General features: G+C 38.5%; 1 long non-coding RNA gene across 1 annotated transcript; it reads left to right on the forward strand.

The window, feature by feature from the left end:
• Positions 1–1,000: 1,000 nt before the first annotated feature.
• LOC139132483 (uncharacterized) lies at positions 1,001–2,605 on the forward strand. Its single transcript, XR_011552321.1, has 3 exons — positions 1,001–1,129; positions 1,493–1,699; positions 2,402–2,605. It is a non-coding gene; the product is annotated as an uncharacterized lncRNA (long non-coding RNA).
• Positions 2,606–6,152: the final 3,547 nt, after the last annotated feature.

The raw sequence follows: 6,152 nt of genomic DNA on the forward strand, positions 1-6,152 counted from the left end.
GAGAGAGAGAGAAGAGAGAGAGAGAGAGAGAGAGAGAGAGAGAGAGAGAGAGAGAGAGAGAGAGAGAGAGAGAGAGAGAGAGAGAAGAGAGCAGGCTTTTGAGGTCACAGACAGTGTAAAAGTAACAAACATTTATAAGGTTTAAAATGTACTGATTTTTTACAGCTAGGGAAGAAAGGGATGACGAAGTGCTACTGATTCACGGAAACTTTGGAGCTGATGGAGGCCAGGTCAGAAGTGAACGGTGCGGTATTGCGGTACACGTTCCACCGGAATCTGTCAGGGCAGAAACCGGTGAAGCTGTTGTTGAGATTTCAGTAGTAGACGATAACCCGATAACTTCAGACAGTCAGATGAAAGCGTCTAATTCAATCAGAACAGAATTCGATCCATCAAACATCACTGATCCAGTGACTATTACAGTACCACTGGCGATTGTAACCGACAGTGAACAAATGGTTCCGAGAGTTCTAAGAATTGTCGAAGGCGAAGCAAGTTCTGATTCTAGGCCAACGTCCTCAGAGGCCAGTGTCGTCGTAACCCAAAGAGAGAGGCGATTATTACGACACCTGTTCCAGGGACATACACAGTTATCGCTGACGTAGGCAATGGAAGAAATCGGACGCAACTTCCACCAAAGACCATGAGAGTCGTCATCTACATGTCCTATGATGGCCAGAAATTAGCCACTTTACGCGTGCATTTCATCAGCGATACAAATGATTCCGAAGAGGTAATTTAAAGCCAAAGGTTGTACTCCTTTAGATCAACTTTTTCTTTTGAAACGATTTCATTCACTTTGCCTCCCGTTGCCTACATTTTGTGAACTTAAAGGTGTTTCAAGATGATATCGTCACCACACACAGACATATATTTATATATACACTACGTTCTCATGCAATCTCTAATGCAATCTCTACATCATTACTCAAAGACACACATACACACACACACACACAGACACACACACACACCACACACACACACACTTCTTCAGCAGAATACGGGCATAACGAGCAAAGAGTGTACGATCGCTAAAAGGTTTTCGATATTCCAAAGCAAAGGTAACATCATGGTGAAAAATTGTCTCGTGGATGATACAACATCTTGGACATCCGCCAATAGAAAGGTGATCACTTTAATGATTAGTTTGAAGTAATAACTTATTGATCACGGAAGCGTAATTTGTGATCGATGTAATTCCAAAAATCTGCAAACTGTATAAGTAAACACATTTTGACGAAGTTAAGGTTTGTACAAAATGCACTTATTTAACCATACTATTCATACTATTAGCAGCCTATTGAGCCTTAAAAACCAAAGTCATGCGAAACCCCTTTCTGTTTGGCAAGGAAATGATCTTATAACTCAGCGTTCTTGACAAAACACTTCATAAATCAACATTCTCCTTTTGTAGGAGCCGCCCGCCCGCTGCTCTGTAATCACCGATCTACGACCTCATCTTTCAAATTGCCCTTTCTTGTCTTTTCAGACAGCAACGTTCAGCTATCACATGTCATGGATTGAAAACAAGAACCAAACCAGAGACTTCATCTTTATTAACAACAACACCTGTGGTTCTAGTGAGATCAGGTCAAGTGTTTTTTCGGCAGTCGTGATCTTCAAACAATCTGGCAGCGCTGAAAGTGAAGGAATGGAGATATCAATTATGACAAATTTGAATGAAATATTGAATCAGGTAACGTTAACAATACAACGCTTACAGGCAAGCCTTGCCACTTCGATGCCTGGCATGCATGATTTTTTACACACACTAAACGTTTTCATATCATGAACAGGAAGGAACCTAATGACTGGTCTGGTCGTAAAGACATTACTTTGCACCCCAGACTGGTGATAGTAATCTGTCTCAAGGCTTACATGTCGGATATATTTCCGGTGTCGGTTTTCTATTGTTTATCCTCTACAAAAAATCCAGTCATTAGGTTTCTTCCTGTTAATGATATGAAAACGTTTAGTGTGTGAAAAAAACATGCATACCAGGCATCGAAGTGGCAAGGCTTGCCTGGAAGCGTTATATTATACGCGGCTAGCTATCCATTTCACTTGTCTAATTTTGCAGTAATGTGCCATTATTTCAACATTAATTGCTAATACAATGTGGAAACCATGTGGCACCTAAAGTGTTGAATAGTGTGGAGAGAGAGAGAGAGAGAGAGAGAGAGAGAGAGAGAGAGAGAGAGAGAGAGACAGACAGACAGTGAGTGAGTGAGTGAGTTCGCTTTGAGCAAGTTCTACGGTTTAGTGATAGCATTTGATAATTCTTCACATCTGGTCTTATGACCCATTCTGCATTCTGATTAAGATATGCTTTCACATTTTCAGTCTAAACGTTCTTTTCTGTGTCTTCAACATATTTACATGTTGTCTGGCATTCTAGTCCAATGCCAGACCACCAACCATTGCAACTGAAGTCATGGACCCTCCATTTTCGTTCAGCGAATCAAAAGAACTGTCGAGGGTATTGTATGAACGCCATAGTATCGACCAAGACGACTGGCGACTGTTTGCTCGTTACATCAAGTTGCGCCCGAAAGATATCGATAATATGGTACAAAAACAGAGAGACAATCCTGAATTTAATCCTGTGAGAGAGTTAGTGAAAAAGTGGGCTGCGATGCTTGGTGATATTACCTTAGACAAATACAAAGAATTGTACCAAGTCTTTAGAACCGAAAAACGGGATGACGCTGCAAGAATAGTTGCTAAGGCAGCGAAGAGAAGATTTGATAAGATATCGTTGAGAGGAGAGGAGTTTCACAAGATGATAATCGGGAAAGTAATGTATAAATAAAATTTGACTTAACATAGAACATTGCCCATAGAATCAGTATCATTGTGTTGGAGCGTAATTGCAGTGCAAATAATGATACACACTCAAGGAACTATCGTCACGGCGTTTATTTGTCTGTCTGAGTATGATTCTATAAATCATCATCGTTTTTATCATCATCATCATCATCATCATCATCATCATCATCATCGCCGCCGCCGCCGCCATCGTCGTTTACATTGTCACACCATCTGGTAAATGTCTTGATGATAAGAAAACTTTGTCACCTCGATGGACAGTAATTATTCTATTTATTGTTTTCTAAGATTCAATCGCATACAGGGTAAACAAATGTAGAAAATGAATAATTATGTTTTCCTTAGCTTTATCTTTGATGTATTTTCCAAAATTTTTGCTCTGCTTGTAAAATGATTTATTTTGTTTTACTCATCGAATCTTATCAAAATACCCAGTGTCCAATATCACACACTGTATTTGTGTAATGTTTGATGATATTGTTAACGATGGAACTTTTCTTCCTGACCAGAATTGGTTTGACAAATATGATAACCATAAAATATAGCAATTCAATAAACGGAGAGGAAAAAATGTGAAAAACTGTACTTGTTTTCAAGAAAAAAAAAAATTACAACCATCATTCTGGAAGTCTCGCTGGAGAGAAATGAGCAAAATGAGAAAAGGCATGTCTCGCTAGATGTTTGATCTTTACTGTCCATTTTAGTTAAAAAAGCAATATACATACACACACATATATATACACTTCTTCTGTCTTGCAGGATGAATGAAACTAAAGTAACAGATATAATTAATTTGTACTTGAAGTAATTTTGTGTTATTATTTATAACGCTCTGCTTTAGCATCGAGCATTGTAATGTCTCACGAGAACATCTGCATACTTCGATATATATATATATATATATGTTCCCCGATGTTGTGCAGCATGGAGATAAATTAATTAGAAATTTAGGACCTGTTACATTTAAAACGTTTATAGTTACAAATTTACGGTTTCTTAAAACAGTTCCTTCGAGAAAATAAATTAATTAATGAATCTGAGGTCTCTTTCGGGGAAGGAAAAAGGCCAACAAGGATACCTAACGCCAAAAACGAAATTGAACTGATCCGTTAGCTCATTTGGTAGAGTATCCAGACTGAATTCAAGCGATGTGGGTTCGAATCCTACATGAGTCATTTTTTCCAAAGCCCAAAAAAATTTGCAGCGTAGAGACAAGCAGATGTAGTTACATGTTTACGGTTTAAATGTATTTTATTCCAACTGTGAACAGTATTTATACGACTTTTTATAATGCGAGCCGGAGCTACCAAAAGTAAGCCAAACTAATATTCCCCACTGGATCGTTACTGCGAGTAAACATGAATACCAGCATCGTTTATTCTTTAGTAGGGCGCAACTCCAAATATTTTGTCAATGTCGAATCTGCCCTGGTTGGGCAAAAGGAGCCATCAATAGCAAACGAGGTCAAGTCGTGACTATCGCACTTGAGTTCAGCATGAAAAGAATGATTATTACTCCATGGAGGTACCTCCATGATTACTCTAAACGATAAATCGTTGTTTATAAAAAGGTCAACGCAGGTGAAGTCATAACAGTCAATTGTATCGATCGTATAACTTGGTGCATATCGGTGTTTGTTTAAGGTTTGCGACATGTCAAATCGTGAAGAGTCAATGTAACTTAATTTGTAAAATCTCATGGCTTTTATTAGGACACCCTCCAAAAAGTAGATTTGCACCAATGTAAACTTTCTTTGTGATTGTGTGCATGTGTTTCTAAAGGGTTAAAAGTTCTCAAGCGGTTCCTTTTTAATCTTTTGCCACGATCTATTGATCAGTAGGCAGCAGGCATTCTCGACTTGGCAGAGGAATTTGGATAGTGTGTAAGCTGTCTCATAACAAAGGTATAGTCACTCCCATATTTTGATACTTTGTGCCATTATCTTGCACTAGTCTCTGATTAATTAGGTACGGTAACATCAATCAAAAGTTCACAGCAATGTTTACCTCCTTCTAGAAAGCATTGCACAGCCAGACTGCGATTGGAAATGTCACTTGAAACTGTGATGAATTCATATGTTGACTAGTTAAAATTGTATAATCCAAAACGCTCTCTCCGTGTATTAAATGGACACACAAATTAATGACGTCGCCACAAAAGTTCGCGACGTGAACGTCCACTCCGAGTTGCACGTAAAACGTGTAATCGAATGTGAACCTGTCTAATAATCTCCTTTCCACCTTTCTATAAATCACAAGGGCACATGTCACCTTTTGACGGCCATGATTCATGTTCTTGTACATTCTGTGCCGACGACTGAAAGTTAGATATATACTTACTCTTACAACATTAGCTGCTAGACAGAGACTCTATGTATTCAAGGCGCTTCTTTATTTAAGAAAATGACATTAATTTCAGCTTAAAATTTAAAACCTAATATATCTCATATGCTGGTCGCACCTGCTAATAGAGAAATACCATTGTTACATGTAGGAAGCATTAGCCTTGCAGAACTAATAATTGTACTGCAGCCATTGGGTGGAGCACAGTTTTGTGAATACTTTAGGCTATCATCATACTTTTGAAAGCGTTTCCCTTAATTTATACTGACTTAATTACTGAAAAGAGTCCAACAAAACTGTGCGTGTAAGGGTCGAGTTTTTAAACCATTTTGTAAATTCCATGGGAAGGCTTTTCATTCATGATACCCGGTGGAAATTTGAATAATTATTGACATGATGGTGGAAGCTATAGTGGAGAGTGGAAGCTTTTCAGGTAAAAAAAGTCTTTATTCAAAACATCTTTTTGAAAGCCGAGAAAACGACGAAGAGGAGATTCTTTAGCTCGTAACACTAAACTGTGTGAGACGAGATTTAGGCCAAAAAAAAATTGTGTGTTTCCTGTAACATGCTCTTCAGAAATAGGGTAGGTAGGTAGGAAAAAATTTTTTTTGGTAATTTTTTTTTCTCTGCAAAAAAGAAAGTGTGAAAATTTTAATACCCTTCGACAAGGGTCAAGGCATCGTCATTGTCAACACAAAAGATTACATACACGAATGCAAAAGACAATTACGCAACACTCAGTATTATACACAACTAGACATACCGTAGTCTGGTTCCCTGACCCATTTCCCCGGTGAGGGCGTGGGGAAATATAGGGTCAGGTACCGGCTATGTAAACATGGACGCTATTGGGTTAAAATAAAACAAGCTGTGATTGGATGAAAGTAACGCTTGTAACTTTTTCTCATGTTTCTTGGGTTTCGCACTTTCAGGCTCACTTGACACCAACTTCTTGTTTGAACCACAAAGCCGTGGAGG

Source organism: Ptychodera flava, chromosome 5 (assembly GCF_041260155.1).
Source record: "Ptychodera flava strain L36383 chromosome 5, AS_Pfla_20210202, whole genome shotgun sequence".
In the NCBI taxonomy this organism is placed as follows: Eukaryota; Metazoa; Hemichordata; class Enteropneusta; family Ptychoderidae; genus Ptychodera; species Ptychodera flava.